We start from the raw sequence: 19,555 nt of genomic DNA, 5'->3' as shown, positions 1-19,555 counted from the left end.
TTCCCATTCCACGTTTGAAAAAGAACTTCAGCATGAAGATATCGCGTTTGCTTTGGTTAGTGTACCTTCGGTTGATGTCGCATGTTCGGTTCATGTGTCGGCAGCCATCGAGTCGATTTTGGCTGATTTTGCGGATGTCTTTCCTGCTGAGTTGCCTTTGGGACTGCCACCCCTCCGTGATATTCAGCACCACATCGATCTTGCTCCAGGTGCGACACTCCCTAATCACCCACATTATCGCATGAGTCCACAAGAACATGAGGAATTGCAGCGTCAAGTCGAAGAACTCTTGCGCAAGGGACATATTCGTGAGAGCCTTAGTCCTTGTGCTGTGCCTGCCTTACTCATTCCAAAAAAAGATGGATCATGGAGAATGTGTGTTGATAGCCAGGCTATCAACAAGATCACCGTTCGGTATCATTTTCCGATGCCTCGACTTGATGATCTTCTGGATCAGATTGGGACAACTTGTATTTTCTCCAAAATTCGACTTAAAGAGTGGTTATCATCAGATTTCGAATCTGTCGCGGTGATGAGTGGAAGACAGTGTTTAAAACCCGTGAAGGTATATTTGAATGGCTTGTCATACCATTTGGGTTATCCAACGCTCCGAGTACGTTCATGAGAGTTATGAATCAGGCCCTTCGTCCGTTCATTGGTAAATTCGTGGTGGTCTACTTTGACGATATCCTCATCTTTAGTTCATCTCTTCCTGAACACATCTCCCACCTACGTGATGTTCTTCTCGTTTTACGTCAGGAACAATTATTTGCAGGTCGTCGAAAATGTGAGTTTGGTACATCAGAGGTTAATTTCTTGGGGTATGTTGTCTCCAACAAAGGATTATCTGTGGACAAGGCTAAAGTTGAAGCTATTCGGTCCTGGCCACTACCACGGACCGTGACGGAGGCTCGCAGTTTTCATGGCCTTGCTTCCTTCTATCGTCGATTTGTCCTCAATTTTAGCTCTATCATGGCTCCTATCACAGATTGTATGAGAGATGGTCGTTTTGAATGTACGGTGGCGTTTGAGGACATCAAGTTTAAGCTCACCACTGCTCCAATTTTGGTTCTTCCTGATTTTTCCATTACATTTGAGCTCCACTGTGATGCTTCTAAGCTGGGAATCAGAGCTGTTCTTAGCCAGCAAAATCGTCCGGTGACTTTTTATAGTGAGAAACTGAATGGAGCTCGACAATGCTACAGTACGTATGATGTGGAATTCTACGCCATTGTTCAGGCTATCAAGCATTAGCGACATTACTTGGTTCATCGCGATTTTGTGCTTTTTACCGACCATGATGCATTGTGCCATTTGGATAGTCAAGCTAAGGTTTCATCTCGTCATGTTTCATGGATTGCGTTTTTGCACCAGTTTACATTTTCTATCAAACATCAATCTGGAAAAACTAACCGGGTGGCTGATGCTTTGAGCCAAAGACACAGCTTGCTAGCCACGGTTCATGCGTCCGTTCCAGGTTTCACCATTTTTGCTGAGTTGTACAAGACGGATCCGTTTTTTGCTAGTGTGTTCACTGATGCCGAACAAGGGCTTACCGATGATTACTCCATTCATGATGGGTTTCTTTTCAAGGGTTTACGTATTTGTGTTCCGGAGTCTAGTTTACGCTTGCAAATCATTCAGGAACTTCATGCGGAAGGCCATGTGGGTCGTGATCGTACTTTGCACTTGGTCTCGTCGTCGTATTTTTGGCCTTCTTTGCGACGTGATGTTGAACGTTTTGTAGAACGTTGTCGTATTTGTTAGCAAGCTAAAGGCAAAGCTTCCAACGCCGGACTGTATCTACCTCTTCCTGTTCCTACACAACCATGGACTGATGTTAATATGGACTTTGTGTTAGGTCTTCCGTGTACACAGCGAGGTCATGACTCCATTTTTGTGGTGGTGGATCGGTTCTCCAAGATGGCTCACTTTATACCATGTAAGAAGACGACTGATGCTACGATGGTGGCAACGTTATTTTTTCGCGAGATTTATCGTCTCCATGGTCTCCCGCAATCTATTGTCTCTGATCGAGATACAAGGTTCCTCAATCATTTTTGGCGATCTTTGTGGAAGATGTTGTGTACTAGCTTGGACATGAGTTCCGCGTATCATCCCCAATCTGACGGCCAAACTGAAGTCACTAATCGTGCGTTGGGAAATCTGTTGAGATGTTTGGTTGGTGATCATGTTAAGAGCTGGGATGCTAAATTATGTCAAGCAGAATTCGCACATAACCATGCTTTTAACCGTAGTCTTGGCTTCAGCCCATTCAATGTTGTTTACGGCTTCATTCCACGCTGTCCCCTCGATTTAACAACTCTCCCCGATCGTACGCGTGTTCATGGTCATGCTCTCGATTTTTTTGAAGAATTACAGACAGTACATCAACGAGCAAAGGAGAACTTGGACGCGGCTACTACCAAGTATAAAGAGGCAGCTGATAAGAAACGACGTGTTGTTCTAATTCAACCAGGCGATTTTGTTTGGGTTTATCTAACAAGGGATCGTCTTCCTCTACGAGAATACAACAAGCTCAAGTCACAAAAGATTGGTCCTGTTGAAGTTCTGGAATGGATCAACGATAATGCTTATAAGGTGCAACTTCCGTCACACTTGTGGACTCACAACGTCTTCAACGTCAATCACTTATCTCCTTTCCGTGGGGATAATGAGGTCCTTGATTCTGGGACGAATCCTTTTCAACCAGGGGGACCTGAGGCAACGTAGCATCGAACCTTGATGGGCTTGCTTTTGTATTACATGTCCATCAAGTTATGGCCTTGTTCTTTTTTTCTATTTTCACGGTTTAGTCGGTTTTCCATCGTTTAAGCTAGGGTTTTTGTTTTGTTTTTTTCGGAGTCTCTATAAATAGAGTTCGCAGCAGCATTGTAATATTCTTTCATATTTGCATCAGGTGCTCCTGGTTGAAAAAAGAGGTAGTTTTAACTACCCAAAAGTGCTTTGTTCATCGAAGCCCTGCAAGGAGGACTTGCAACTTCGTCGATCTCGATCTCATAAACTCGATATTGACTTCATCTCTCTCGTTTACGACAATATCAGTTTCATATTATGGAACCAAAAAAGATTGAAAAGACTACGACAATATCAGTTTCATATTATGGAACCAAAAAAACATTGTTCGAAAATACTTAAAAACAAGGAAAAGTAAACGAGATATTTAGTATGATAAAACTACAACTAATAATAACTGAGGGCTTGCTTTAGTTATTTTTCCAAAGAAAATATTTAGTATGCCGTACACGGAAGTTTTTTTTCATTCTTTGTCGACTCTGAATATGAGGTTTTGTAAAGTTTTTGAAGTATTGGGCCAAAGCCTTTATCTAAAAAACTCTTGGACTCAGGCCAGATTCCGGCGTCTATTACCCCAACTATTATATTGGTCTCAACATTAGGGACGTGCTTGCTCTTGTCACCAAGTCCCATGAACTCATAAGATCTTGTGGTAAGAAGCTTATAACCCGTATCAAACCAAGGGAAGCCATTATCGAGATGTTCAATTGTTTGATTAGAATTCTCAATATGTGAAGTTGCTAGTACATATGGTTATATATATTCGTGTGTAAGAGATAAATTATCTTGACAATTAATGAATTATTAATTTATGCTGTAGAGATTTATTTATATTTCATTAATAAGCTTCTTTTGTTTTTGTAGACATCAAATTCATATGGAAGCAAAATCCATACTTCATGAATGTTTAATCCATATCCTCAATCAACTCATAAATCAGATTTTATAAGATTTCCCAAAAAAATTAAAAAATTCAAGATCTTATAATAATATTATATAAAATTTTCAAAATTCAAAAATATTGAAGACCTTTGTTACTAATTATTATTAATATACCTATTATTTTTTTTTTGTAAAATTACAATCTATTAAATTATTGGGTAATTAATATTAATTTTGACCTTTTGTAGTAGCTTCACATCAAACAATTCAATCTAAAATTAATTAAGTAACAATATAAAACAAATGTGAATAAATTTGATTGATAAGTGTTTTTATAGTTTCTGTTTTATTAATTTTTCTTTAGTAGTATTAAAGACTAATATAATATCTATATTTGAGAAGTCCATGTATATCTCTATTTTGTAATGATTTGTTTTATATAAAACCAACAAGTATAGAGAATGGGTTTTAGTATTGTGGAGAACAAGATTCATTCTTATGTTTCCACTAAATTTTCTCTTAAATTTTGAAAATATGGGTGAGTATCCTTTTTATTGTTAAAAATAGGGAAATATTATAGCTTGAATTTTTTTTATATAGGATAATATTTACAATTTTTTTCCTATTTAACTAATATAATAAGGAAATGGATCTTGGGTCTTATATATATAATTTGGAGGTAGTGTTCTTAGTTGCCTTTAAATATACATAGAAGAATATTTTTAAAATATGGGCATTTTGACTAAGAGATTTACATGTTGGGTAGCGAAATTGAACTGACTTNTTTTTTTTTTTTTTTTTTTTTGTGTGATATGTGAAAATCTTGTTAATGTATTAAATAATTGATGTTATAATAGAACACACACCATCACATCAAATTCTTGAAATTTGGGATTGATGCCTAAGTGTACACATGACAACAATAGGACTTCTCACATTGTGTGATCCATCCGGCCAAACGAGAGACGCAGACACAATATCAGAAATACCAACAAGACTCTTGCCCGAGACGGTAATGGTGTAAGACTTCTTCTCCCCCGGTGACTTGAAAGAGAGAGTCTGTGGCTCAACCTTGATGCTGAGTTTGGGATTCTCAGACAATTATGCCTTGTAAGTGGATCCCTTTTTCCCAACGTTGGTGACTGTTCTGGAAAAAGTGATATCTGAAGTGGATGAGGCAGAAACTTTGGCTGTCATTGATGGGTAGTTGTGATTTCTCAAGTAATCCCCATTAGCTATTTCGTAAACAAGTCCTGGATCAACTGCTAATGAAGGGTTAACATATCATGATCCATATGCAAACTCAGCTTCTGCATTTTTCGAAGCGTTCATTGCCCAAGCTGTAACAAAAACACGATTCTGGTCTCAGATGTATCTTAAATATTTTCTTCAGGGAATAAGTCGGTACGGTTCAATGTTGATACCGGTAGTCATGATAGCAGATTTGACAGCAGAAGTGGACCAATCTGGACGGATTGTTTTGACATAAGCAGCTACACATGCGACATGAGAGCAAGCCATAGATGTTCCGGTCATGTAGAATTAGATATCAAACTGACTTGCTTTATTGATTAACCACAATGTGGTATTTATACAAGAGAGACTTTACACATGATAAGCTCTTAGATGCTAGTATATCGGTCCCTAACCCTTATCCCACTAGAATGATAAATACAACAATATATGCTAATGATACGTCATTATTTGTAATACTCCCCCTCAGGTTGGAGTGTGAGGGTTTTGAACACCCAACTTGGACATTATGTAGAGAAACTGTGGGCGACCAAGAGCTTTTGTCAAAATGTCAGCAAGCTGCTCACTAGACGCAACATGTTGCATAACAAGAATACCATCACACACCGCATCTGGAACCGCATGGCAATCATTTTTGATATGCTTGGTGCGTTCATGAAAGACAGGATTCGAAGCAATATGAAGAGCAGCCTTATTGTCACAAAACAACCGAGCAGGCTGGGACTGTTTGATACCTAACTCTGTTAACAACTTACGAAGCCACTGTATCTCACGAAGAGCAATGGACATCGCACGATACTCAGCTTCAGCGGAAGAATGAGAGACAGTCTTCTGTTTCTTGGTTTTCCAAGCGATCGGTGAACCACCAAGAAGCACCAAAAACACACTAATGGACCGTCGAGTAATGGGACAAGAGGACCAATCCGAGTCGCAATACACTGTGAGAGACAAATCAGAGTCAGCTTTAAGAAGAATCCCTTGAGCCGGCAAACCCTTTAAAAACTGCACCACACGCAAAGCAGCTTGCCAATGAGCCTCACGTGGATGTTGCATAAATTGGGACAATACATGGACAGAGTAGCTTAAATCTGGACGGGTATGATGAAGATATAACACACGTCCAACCAAACGACGAAATGGAGTAGGATCGGTCAACAACGGACCATCATCATTAGCCAAATGGTGATTTTGTTCAAGCGGAGTAACGGCAGGCCGGGAAATAAGACCGCTAGTATCAACAACGATATCTAACGCATACTTGCGTTGTGACAAAAATCCCTTCTGACCCACGAGATACTTCTATCCCAAGAAATTATTTCAATTTCCCCAAATCTTTCATAGAGAAACATTTCTCTAAATAGTCTTTAAACTTTTGGACCATATAGCTATCATTCCCACAAATAACAAGATCATCAACATATATCAACACACAGATTTCAATATTCTCACGGGTATAAGAGAAGAGAGAATAATCATCATACGCTTGCTTGAAACCAAAGCGAAGCAACGCATCAGACAGCTTTTTGAACCAACACCGAGGAGCCTGTTTCAACCCATACAATGACTTCTTTAGACGACAAACCTTGCCAGGATGAGAGTGTCGAAAACCTGGTGGTAGCTTCATATAAACTTCTTCCTCAAGGTCACCATGAAGGAAAGCATTATTAACATCCATCTGAAAAACATCCCAATTATTAGCAGCAACAAGCCGAAGGAGAGTACGAACAGTGGTCATCTTTACCACAGGAGCAAACGTTTCATGATAGTCTTCCCCTTCGACCTGTTTATTCCCGCATACAACAAGACGGGATTTGTAACACTCGAGAGGACCATCAGCCCGATACTTAGTCTTATACACCCATTGAGAATCAATGGCAACCTTACCAGGTGGTAGATCTCTAACATCCCAAGTTTTCTTGAATTCAAGAGCATCCATTCTTTAGTCATGGCATGATTCCATACCTTTATACGGACCGCCTCTTTGAAGTTCTTGGGTTCAGTAGCAGTGCAGATTGCAGCCAAATAGGCACGGTGTCCTGCAGAAAAAGAAGTGTCGGAGATGTAATCCGTCAAGGGATACAAGGAATTACCTTGGACCGAAGACGAGAACTGAGAAACAGAGGATGAGAGAGCGTGATGAGTGTCGGTAGTGGTGTTATACAACACATAGTCCTTGAGACGACTAGACTGTCGAACCTGACGCTTGTTGGGTCGAGGCGGCGGTTGAACGACAGCAGACGGAAGCGGAGGGACAGGGACCAATGTCGGAGGGACGACAGAGGAGCTTGGTAAGGACAAGTCAGAGACTGCAGAGGACGGAACCGGAACTGCAGGAGACAAAGCCGGAACTGCAGGTAACGCAGAAGAAACAACAGGTGACACAGTCGACTCACTTGGTGATGAAGAAACCGGCTCACGAGACAAAACAGAGGAAGCATCGCGAGTATCACTTGGAGCAGTAACCGGAACAGGAGACACATCACTCCCCCTGTCAGCAAAAGGTAGAGGAAGACACCAATCTGAATCAGCTATCAACGAAGCAGATGGAGCCGGAGAAGAAGACACCTCCGCAACTTTTCCCGCGAAGGGGAAAACATCTTCTCGAAAAATAACATCACATGAAATCAGAAACTTGTTTTGCTCCATGTCAAAAACTTTCCAACATTTTTGACCAATAGGATAACCAACAAATACGCAAAGACGACTCCGAGCCCCAAATTTGTCCTTGTCACGAGACAACCGATGTGTGTAGCAAGCCGAGCCAAAAACACGCAACTGATCATAAGCAGGTTTGGTGCCATGAAGTACTTTGTATGGGGAGCGATTGTTATGAAGCGACGTCGGAGTGCGATTAATCAAGTATGCAGCGGTTAAGACAGCCTCTCCCCAGAACTTAATTGGTAAGCTTCCTTGGAATAACAATGCTCGTGCGACATTGAGGATGTGACGGTGTTTCCGTTCAACACGGCCATTTTGGTGTGGAGTACCGACGCAAGATGTCTGATGAACAATGCCGTGTTGCCGGAAATAGGAGGAAAGACACATAAATTCCGTCCCATTATCACTCCGAACCGTTTTGACAGTCTTGCCAAATTTTTTTTCGGTGTGCGCAAGAAAATTTGTAAGAACAGTACGTACTTCCGATTTCTCAAGCAATAGATACGTCCATACTGATCTTGAGAAATCATCAACAATAGTCAAAAAATAAACTGCACCGTAGGAAGAAGGAACACGATAAGATCCCCACACGTCATAATGAATTAAAGAAAAACAATCCGAAGCTTTATTGATACTATCAGGAAAAACTTCTCTAGTTTGCTTAGCTCGAAAACACACGTCACAAGTCGAAGAGCTATTAGAAGAACCGGAAACAGAAACCATAGGTAAAACCGAAAGCACCAAATAACTTGGATGACCCAACCGTTGATGCCACAAAGCTTGATCAGAAGAGACAATAACTGAATGAATCTTTGCGGTTGCAACATCCGTTAGATAATAAACCCATCACGCTCTTCACCTCTTCCAATCAAAGTCCTCGAAAAACGGTCCTGTAAAACACAAATTGTATCAGTAAAGGTGGCCATGCACTTAGTTTGCTTCATAATTTTAGAGACAGAGATCAAAGTGCAGTTCAAGGTTGGGACGTAGAGAACATTAGTCAAGGAAATTTTATCCGAAAGAGAAAATTCTCCCATACTTAAAGCCATTGTTTTGCTACCATCCGCAAAACCCACCGAACAAGGTGAAATAGAAACAACTTTAGTCAAGAGAGTAAGGTTCCCAGTCATATGATGCGAGGCCCCTGTATCAAGGATAACATCGCCAAACTTTGGCTTACCAGATAACTTGTCAAAACTACTAGTAGAGGTTCGTTCTTGAAGTAGTTGAGAGAGGGCTCGGAGCTGCTCTGGTGTAAACTCTGGAAACGCTGAAGGATTGGAAGAGGGATTGGAACTTGTTGCATGTGCCGTAGCTATCTGTCCTCTGCCACGTCCGGTACCAGTACCTCGACCACCACGACCACGACCACCAGAGCCGCGGCCAACACCATTACGATCGGTCAACCAGTCAGGAAAACCAACAATAGACCAACAATTCTTCTTCTCATGACACGTTCTTCCACAATGAGAACATAAAACGGGACGTGACCTGACAATAGAGGACTCCACACGATTCACAGGTTGGTTCTCAGCGGCTATGGGTGGAAAAACCAACTCGCGACGTGCGACAAAACCCAGAGCCTCCTGCCTCTGTTCTTGATGTCGTGACGAAGCAAGTCGCTGTTCCTCACGTATTACTTTGGAGTAGGCAACACCGAGAGACGGAAGTGGATCAATATTAACGAGGCTTGTACAGATCCCACCAAAGCGTGAATCGTCGAGCCTCATGACAAATTGATGAAATTTCTCATCATCTCGTTCTTTGACCAGCGCAGACATAATCGAACCGTGGGGACATACTGCACTTGCTTGATAATTCTTCAACTCATCCCAAAGGTTACACAGCTTGCCGTAATAATCGATCACCGCCTGTCCTTCTTGTCGACATGAAGCAAGCTGGGCTTTGATCTGATGGACCTGGACGTTATTACTTACTGAAAGCATCTGCCGCAGTTCATCCCACAACAAGTGAGCATCGGAGATAAATGTGACAATGGATTTCACCTTGGGCTGGATCGAAGCTCGAATCCAACCCACAATCATCGAATTCACCGTCTTCCAATTTTCGAAATCAGGATCATCGTTTGAAGGTTTCTTGATGGACCCATCAATGAAACCAGTTTTCCTCTTGGCTTGAAGAGCATTCAACATCTCTTCAGATAATTTATTGTAATTTTCTCCATTCAACAGAACAGAGGAGATCACGGTACCCGGGTTGTCGGAGCTGGACAGAGTGTATGGTGACACCACCGTTGAAGACAACGTCGAAACAAGAGCTCCGGACGAACCAGATGTTTGTTCTCCGGTAGTAGACATTATATTACTTGGCACGCAAGAAAAGTCGAAATAAAAGAATGTCTAAGGAAATAAAAGTCTTACGGCGAGGAGAGAACGTAAGATCTTAATTCATTATAATTGGTTTCATCTAAGGTTGAAACCGGAATAGGACCAAGACCAGGAGTATCAACATCGTTTACAAAAGAGATAGTTCCAACATCACCTCCTTCTTTTTGTTCCATAACATTACTAGGATTATCGCACACATCAATCTTTCTCTCCACCGTGTTCAGGCAACCGCTAGAGCAATTCCTACCAGAGAATGAAGATGTATCCATATATAAAAGCGAAAATTCTCAAGTCAGAAGTTAGGTCAGTAAGGATTCTGATAAGAGAGCACATGTGAGAGGCACATGTTAAGAGTAAAGAGAGGATAGAATATAAATAGAGCTAGAGAGGAAAAATATAGATCATCGTGCGTGATCATTGATGTGTAAAGAGGAATTAGAGCTTATGTGCTCTGTTCTTGGGTGTTAAGGGAGGAGAACTGTAACTCCAACTTTATCTGGAAAAACTAACCGGGTGGCTGATGCTTTGAGCCAAAGACACAGCTTGCTAGCCACGGTTCATGCGTCCGTTCCAGGTTTCGCCATTTTTGCTGAGTTGTACAAGACGGATCCGTTTTTTGCTAGTGTGTTCACTGATGCCGAACAAGGGCTTACCGATGATTACTCCATTCATGATGGGTTTCTTTCAAGGGTTTACGTATTTGTGTTCCGGAGTCTAGTTTACGCTTGCAAATCATTCAGGAACTTCATGCGGAAGGCCATGTGGGTCATGATCGTACTTTGCACTTGGTCTCGTCGTCGTATTTTTAGCCTTCTTTGCGACGTGATGTTGAACGTTGTCGTATTTGTCAGCAAGCTAAAGGCAAAGCTTCCAACGCCGGACTGTGTCTACCTCTTCCTGTTCCTACACAACCATGGACTGATGTTAGTATGGACTTTGTGTTAGGTCTTCCGCGTACACAGCAAGGTCATGACTCCATTTTTGTGGTGGTGGATCGGTTCTCCAAGATGGCTCACTTTATACCATGTAAGAAGACGACTGATGCTACGATGGTGGCAACGTTATTTTTTCGCGAGATTTATCGTCTCCATGGTCTCCCGCAATCTATTGTCTCTGATCGAGATACAAGGTTCCTCAATCATTTTTGGCGATCTTTGTGGAAGATGTTGTGTACTAGCTTGGACATGAGTTCCGCGTATCATTCCCAATCTGACGGCCAAACTGAAGTCACTAATCGTGCGTTGGGAAATCTGTTGAGATGTTTGGTGGGTGATCATGTTAAGAGCTGGGATGCTAAATTATGTCAAGCAGAATTCGCACATAACCATGCTTTTAACCGTAGTCTTGGCTTCAGCCCATTCAATGTTGTTTACGGCTTCATTCCACGCTGTCCCCTCGATTTAACAACTCTCCCCGATCGTACGCGTGTTCATGGTCATGCTCTCGATTTTGTTGAAGAATTACAGACAGTACATCAACGAGCAAAGGAGAACTTGGACGCGGCTACTACCAAGTATAAAGAGGCAGCTGATAAGAAACGACGTGCTGTTCTGTTTCAACCAGGGGATTTTGTTTGGGTTTATCTCACAAGGGATCGTCTTCCTCTACGAGAATACAACAAGCTCAAGTCACAAAAGATTGGTCCTGTTGAAGTTCTGGAACGGATCAACGATAATGCTTATAAGGTGCAACTTCCGTCACACTTGTGGACTCACAACGTCTTCAACGTCAATCACTTGTCTCCTTTCCGTGGGGATAATGAGGTCCTTGATTCTGGGACGAATCCTTTTCAACCAGGGGGGGATCTGAGGCAACGTAGCATCGAACCTTGATGGGCTTGCTTTTGTGTTGCATGTCCATCAAGTTATGGCCTTGTTCTTTTTTTCTATTTTCACGGTTTAGTCGGTTTTCCATCGTTTAAGCTAGGGTTTTTGTTTTGTTTTTTTCCTGAGTCTCTATAAATAGAGATCGCAGGAGCATTGTAATATTTATTCATATTTGCATCAGGTCCCCTGGTTGAAAAAAGAGGTAGTCTTAACTACCCAAAAGCAAGGAGGACTTGCAACTTCGTCGATCTCGATCTCATAAACTCGATATTGACTTCATCTCTCTCGTTTACACTTCATCCTCTTTCACCACTACCATCGATCACGTGTGCTCTGTTTTCCTCCATCAAAACAGAGTATTAACTCCGTTTGCTTCCGCCTCCCCTTATCTCATACTGTTTCCTCTGCTGCACGACAAATGCACAACTAATTCTATAGGTTGTATTCATACCACCATAATTCATCTCTTTTGTCAGATCACCACTCAATGCTTTCCACATTAAATGTTTAACCTTAAGCACATGTGTAACCTCATAAAAGCTGCGCCATAATTCATTTTTCCGAGGAGTTAGAGACAGTTTGAGGAGATTGATTGAGAAATTGGCAAGCAAGCTACAACAAAAAAGATTGAAAAGACTACGACAATATCAGTTTCATATTATGGAACCAAAAAAACATTGTTCGAAAATACTTAAAAACAAGGAAAAGTAAACGAGATATTTAGTATGATAAAACTACAACTAATAATAACTGAGGGCTTGCTTTAGTTATTTTTCCAAAGAAAATATTTAGTATGCCGTACACGGAAGTTTTTTTTCATTCTTTGTCGACTCTGAATATGAGGTTTTGTAAAGTTTTTGAATGGAAAAAAAATGTCTGTATCAAATGATTGAGAAGCACATACTAATAAATAATCTTAAAACGTTAAATATTACATAAAATATACATCATCATAGTTCATGTAAAAGATTATGGGTTATATAGATTTGTTGAAGGTAGAGAAGTATTTAAGTTACATCACAAGGATACCGTTTATGTTAACCATAGACTGAGTTTGAAGTATGAACCATGAAATGTAAAACGCAAACACACAACCCCTTCTCATATTTATTGAGAGAATTTAAATATCAAAAACATAATAGAAACAAAGACCAGCAAGGCTAATTAAACAAAAACATCAAATACATTTTTTGACATCAAACATTAGACGAACGTCAAACATCAAATAAATTTATTGAATTTGGGGGTTATGCCTAATTAAGTGTACAAAACAATAGGACTTCTCACATGGTATGAACCATCCGACCAGATCAGAGACGCAGACAGAATACCAGAAATACCAGCAAGGTTCTTTCCAGAGACTGTAACGGTGTAAGACTTCAACTCCCCCCGTGACTTGAAAGAGAGAGTCTGTGGCTCAACCTTGATTCTGAGTTTGGAATTCCCAGACAGTTTTGCCTTGTAAGTGGATCTTTTTTTCCCAACGTTGGTGACTGTTCTTGAAAATGTGATATCTGAAGTGGATGAGGGTGAAACTTTGGCTGTCATTGATGGGTAGTTGAGATTTCTCATAGAAAGCTTTGATTTTTCAGAACAAGTAAAGGTTCTGCCCACGAGAGTACTAATTCCTCGGGATGTGTAGTCCAAAGAGCAAAGCATGTTCAAGTAATCCTCGTTAGCTATTTCGTAAACAAGTCCTGGATCAGCTGCTACTGTAGGGTTAACAAATCCTGATCCATATGCAAACTCAGCTTCTGCATTTTTCGAAGCGTCCATTGCCCAAGCTGCAACAAAAACAAAAAACGATTCAGGCCACAAGTCACTTAAACTTTTTCTTCAGGGAAGAAATAGTTCGATGTTGATACCGGTAGTCATGATAGCTGATTTGACGGCAGAAGGTGACCAATTAGGACGAATTGTCTTGACATAAGCAGCTACCCCTCCGACATGAGGGCAAGCCATAGATGTTCCGCTCATCATATAGTAATCCACACTTTGTCCTGGAAGTGCCGTTTCAGCCAATGGTGTATATGCCGCTAATATATTCACTCCTGGAGCTGTTATATCTGGCTGCATATATATATATATTAGTTGTCAAGACACCGATCCAAATACCAAAAAATGCAAATTATACACACAAAGTTCTGTGAATTTTGTTTTAAGTTTTTAATTAGTACCTTCATAATGTCGCTAAAGAGAGTGCTTGGACCACGGGAAGAGAAATGAGCAACTATGGGATGATAATCTTTAAATGTACCACTCTTCCTTATAGTTCCTTGCGGGTTTCTGTTTCACATCGAAAAGTTTCATAAACATCTTCAAAAAATCTAATCAAATAATGTTTATGGAAAAGTTTCTTACGGTGAAGAGAGAACGTAGGATCTCAAGGCTTCATAATTGGTATCATTTAAGGTTGAAACCGCAATAAGATCAAGAACAGGATCAACATTAGTTGCATGAAGGATAGTTCCAACTGCACCTGCGTCTTTTTGTTCCATAACATTATTTTTAACATCGCACACAACAATCTTTCCTTTTACCGTGTTCAGGCAACCGCTAGTGCACCTCCTACCAGAGAATGAATGCCAAATAAATGAAGTATATACATAAAAGTGAAAATTCTTGAGTCGTAAGTTAGGTCGCTGCAGAGTCATTGAGTCACAAGTTACCTTGCTAGCTCTTCTGAACAATTGCTTGAAGCAGTTTTCCCGTATGCCAAAGGATACTTCTTTCCTTTTAAGTCAAAGTCATTGATCGATAGTCCCTGAACGTCCATACATAATCACCATGAGTGATGACAATATTACATTCATATATCAACTAAAACAAGAAAAAACCTTCCTACCGGTATGGTTTTCCCTTCTCCGTTGACCACATTAGTAACAAACTTTCTATCAGAAGCTGCTGCCACCGTTATGATCCACGGTGAAAGGTTAGTCGATGTTCCAAGTTTAGGACCTGAGTTTCCGGCACCAGCCGTGGTAACAATGCCTTTGAGCATCGCGTGAAACGATCCAATAGCGTGAGGGTCAACATCGACTCTAGCATTATGTCCTCCAATAGAAATGGTTATAACATCGACTCCATCGGCAATAGCATCGTCAAATGCAGCTAAAATTGCATCGGCATTACAACCACCTGCAATGCCGCAAACTCTGTAAATAGCAATTCTACCTAAAGGCACACCACCTCTTGCAGTTCCTTGTGCCACACCGTTCACACTCACTCCTTTTACTTTGTTTCCTGCGGCTGTTGAAGCCGTGTGTGACCCGTGGGGTTTATCGTCCCTAGCCGAGTTCTTTACATAGTGTCGTGCTCCAATCACCTTTCTGTAAAAGGTAGATTGATCTTTATCTTTTGACTTTTTCGTGTCAAGCAAGAAAACTGGAAAAGAAAAAAAAAAGTGAAAATGTTACTAACTTGTTGCAGGTGAAATTAGTTCCTCCTGCGCAAGTTCCTTTCCATTTTTTTGGTACCGGACCGATGCCTTTGTCTGAAAAACTCTTGGACTCAGGCCAGATCCCGCCGTCTATTACACCAACTATTATATTGGTCTCAACATTAGGGGCCTGCTTACTTTTGTCACCAAGTCCCATGAACTCCTAAGATCTTGTTGTAAGAAGCTTATAAACCGTATTTGGAAAAACCGAAACCACACCGTCCATACCTTCGAATCACACATGAAAAGCATTTTTAAATTAACCATCATGACGAGTGTCTCATAATATTTTTATAATCATAAAAAATTTACGCACCCATAAGTTTATCTCTTTCAGATTCAGTAAGTTTGGCTGCAAAACCATTGAAACTTCTTCCATAGCTTCTGACCAAAGACCCCTCAACGGAACTGCAGATCAAACAGCGAAAAAATAATAACGTAAACAATAAGGAACAAGATTTGAGTGATGAGAGATTTGAGAGTCTTTTATCAAACCTTGATTCGATAACTTCTTCAAGAATATTCTGATGGTGAGACATAGGAGAGTAAGAAGCATTTGAAGGAAGAGCTCCCATGTATGCAATATACACCTGCATGCGTCAAAATGTCACAAGTCACAACCAATAATGAGAGACCAATACAAGTTAAGAAAACTTAGATTAGTTCTTATGTTATGGATAACGACTTGCCTTTCTGTCATCTTCGATAGCTGTAGGAATTTGACAAAGGCTCATGAGAAGAACCGAAAAAAGACATAGAATCAAACCAAGGGAAGCCATTATCGAGATGTTCAATTGTTTGATTAGAATTCTCAATATGTGAAGTTGCTAGTACATATGGTTATATATATTCGTGTGTAAGAGATAAATTAATTATTAATTTATGCTGTAGAGATTTATTTATATTTCATTAATAAGCTTCTTTTGTTTTTGTAGACATCAAATTCATATGGAAGCAAAATCCATACTTCATGAATGTTTAATCCATATCCTCAATCAACTCATAAATCAGATTTTATAAGATTTCCCAAAAATATTAAAAAATTCAAGATCTTATGATAATATTATATAAAATTTTGAAGACCTTTGTTACTAATTATTATTAATATACTTTTTTTTTTTGTAAAATTACAATCTATTAAATTATTGGGTAATATTAATTTTGACCTTTTGTAGTAGCTTCACATCAAACAATTCAATCTAAAATTAATAAAGTAACAATATAAAACAGATGAGAATAAATTTGATTGATAAGTGTTTTTATAGTTTCTGTTTTATTAATTTTTCTTTAGTAGTATTAAAGACTAATATAATATCTATATTTGAGAAGTCCATGTATATCCCTATTTTGTAATGATTTGTTTTATATAAAACCAACAAGTATAGAGAATGGGTTTTAGTATTGTGGAGAACAAGATTCATTCTTATGTTTCCACTAAATTTTCTCTTAAATTTTGAAAATATGGGTGAGTATCCTTTTTATTGTTAAAAATAGGGAAATATTATAGCTTGAATTTTTTTTATATAGGATAATATTTACAGTTTTTTTCCTATTTAACTAATATAATAAGGAAATGGATCTTGGGTCTTATCCCCTATATATTAATAGAGAAGCACTCTTACTAAAAAACTGAGGTGTCGCACTCACAGAGCTCCTGTACCATTTTAATAAATGACCTAACTTTTCATTACTATTTACATAAATATGCCATTGAAATATATGAGTTAATGTTTTTTCTATTAGTTTTTAAAAATGAAAGATTTAATCAATTTTTAAAATCTAAAAATGTATTTAATTATCACTTACATAAACTATTTAATTATTAAAAGTAAATTACATTTCACAAAAAATTATAAACCATATATATATATTTTTTTTGAAATGCTAAAGTTATTCTCCTATTTTGAAAAAATCTAAAGACTATTCAACTATATTTTTAAAAAATAAATGAATAAATTATCACAATAATCATAAAAGTAAATTATATACCACAAACAATTTAAACTTATTCACCTACTTAAATTTTGAAACGCAAAACTTATTCTCCGGTTTCAAGTATTAAAAATTAATTATCACAATATAATCTCAATAATAAATAACATTTCACAAACAATTTTGAATCTATTAACCAATTTAAATTTTGAAAAACAAAAACTTTGCCTTCTATATAAAAATTCTAATGACTATTTAAATATATGTGACTCAACAATCTAAACATGGTATCCATGTTATTGAATTTTTTAAAACCCTAGGACAATCATTTTTCCTATAAGTTTTCACCAGAACTACACTTTTTGATAATTTACCATTTTTTATACATTTTTCTCATTGCATATTTATACTTAGGATTAGTTTAAACTAGTCCGATTAGTCTAATAAATATTGCTTTATCTATTTAATGGCATAATGATGTAGATAACAATGTGAAACATAAAAGATGTGAATTTGATTTTAGAAACACAAAAATATATCAAAACTGTCTCCACCACGTTAAAATTCTTTTTCATGTTTAAATAGTTCACGGGTGAAACATATTACACAAAATAAACGCAAACTTGAATAAACGAAAAATAAATTTTACTTACAGATTTTGTTTTACACAAACAAATTTTAAATCTTAAATCTCAAATAATAATATTGTTCATAAAATTTTATTTAAATCGATTTATCCCGCACTATGTGCAGGTTGGTACCTAGTATATATAATTTGGAGGTAGTGTTCTTAGTTGCCTTTAAATATACATAGAAGAATATTTTTAAAATATGGGCATTTTGACTAAGAGATTTAGGGAAAATGACACCCACACCCACTTTGGGTGTGAGTTGTGATACCCACACCCACTTTCCACTCTCCCTATACTTTTCCAAGTTTTTTGCTTATGTGTCCACACGTTTTGGACGATTTTGCCCCTCTCCTCTTTCTCTCCTTCTTTTCTCTTATTTTTTGTTGTTAACACTTTAACAAAGTAAAATATATTTATTTGTTATAATAAAACAAATTTTCTATTTATTTATATAAAATATATTATGATTATATATTTTCTACATTTTAAGATACATATTGCTATATTTTTTATGAATTTTTAGATTATACATTATCCATCGGTCGTTGAACATTTGTTCAATTATAAGTGGATAATCAATTGCAGTATTGTTAATAGATAGTTACTTGTGTTTATTCATACAAAATATACATACATAAATTTGGTTAGATCTTTATCCATAGCATATTATCCATAACACAACATAGATCAAATAAGTACAAAACCCTTTAATTCTAAATTTTAAATCCTAGAACATAAACCCTTGAACCTAAAACCAAAACTATTCACTTTAAAAAACAAAGTTTAGTGGATAGAAAAACTATGGATAGGTCTCCATGAATTTACAAAGCATATCTAGACATTAAGCTGAAGAATAGCAGTTGAATGGTGGCTATGGATGTGATCATGTGGATATTTTTTTGTGGATACCAATGTAGACAGACCAAAGAATCATCATACAACATCCACACAATTAAATCCATAGGCACCATGAGCTCATTGCTTCATATTTTGTGTTGGTCCAGAAACATATACACTCATAAGTGATTAATAAACAAAATAAAAATTAACAGCATTGATTTATTTAGAACATTAAATATCAATCATGTGGATTAGAAGTTATGGATATTTATCATATAATATCTTGCTCATTCTTTACATGAGCAGAAATTTGTCCAAAATAAATTAGCCACATAGATTTCTTTTAGCTAAATGTTTTTGTACTATTTTTCAGCTAGAAGTAGGTATATTAGAACTTAGAAGTGTCACTAGAAGCATACTACACAATAAACATGGTCATTATTAATCTCAAAGCCTATCCACCAAATTCTGACCACGTGGACAAGCAATCCAGATGAAATTTATTGACAAGTTTGTTGCATGTTCAAACATCACTATAGTTTAGCCACTTAGATGTCTTTTAGCCAAATGTTTTTGTACTATTTTTAAGCTAGAATTAGAGATATTAGAACTTAGAAGTGTCACTAGAAGCATACTACACAACAAACATGGTCATTATTAATCTCTAAGCCTATCCACCAAACTCTGACCACGTGGACAAGCAATCCAAATGAAATTTATTTACAAGTTTGTTGCATGTTCAAACATCACCATAGTTTAGGGTGGTTTAGGATTTAAGATTTAGGGTATAAGGTTGACGTTTTTGGGCTTATATGGATTTAGTGTCTATGTGGTGTTAGGATTTAAGACACTAAATCCATGTTGCATGTTGCATGTTTATCATTTTCATCTGTCTAAACCCTAAACCCTAAACCCTAAACCCTAAAC

At 38.1% G+C, this 19,555-nt stretch overlaps 1 protein-coding gene and 1 pseudogene across 1 annotated transcript in view; one reads left to right on the top strand and one right to left on the bottom strand.

Annotated features, from left to right (window-relative positions):
* Positions 1-19,555, top strand: part of LOC104723669 (protein FRA10AC1 homolog) — a 60,261-nt gene that overhangs the window by 20,918 nt on the left and 19,788 nt on the right. The window lies entirely within an intron of this gene.
* Positions 12,862-16,003, bottom strand: LOC104723670 (annotated as a pseudogene).

The sequence above is a fragment of the Camelina sativa genome, chromosome 11 (genome assembly GCF_000633955.1).
Source record: "Camelina sativa cultivar DH55 chromosome 11, Cs, whole genome shotgun sequence".
In the NCBI taxonomy this organism is placed as follows: Eukaryota; Viridiplantae; Streptophyta; class Magnoliopsida; order Brassicales; family Brassicaceae; genus Camelina; species Camelina sativa.
The sequence above is the reverse complement of the archived record's forward strand: the minus strand, read 5'-3'. Positions and strand labels throughout refer to the sequence as shown.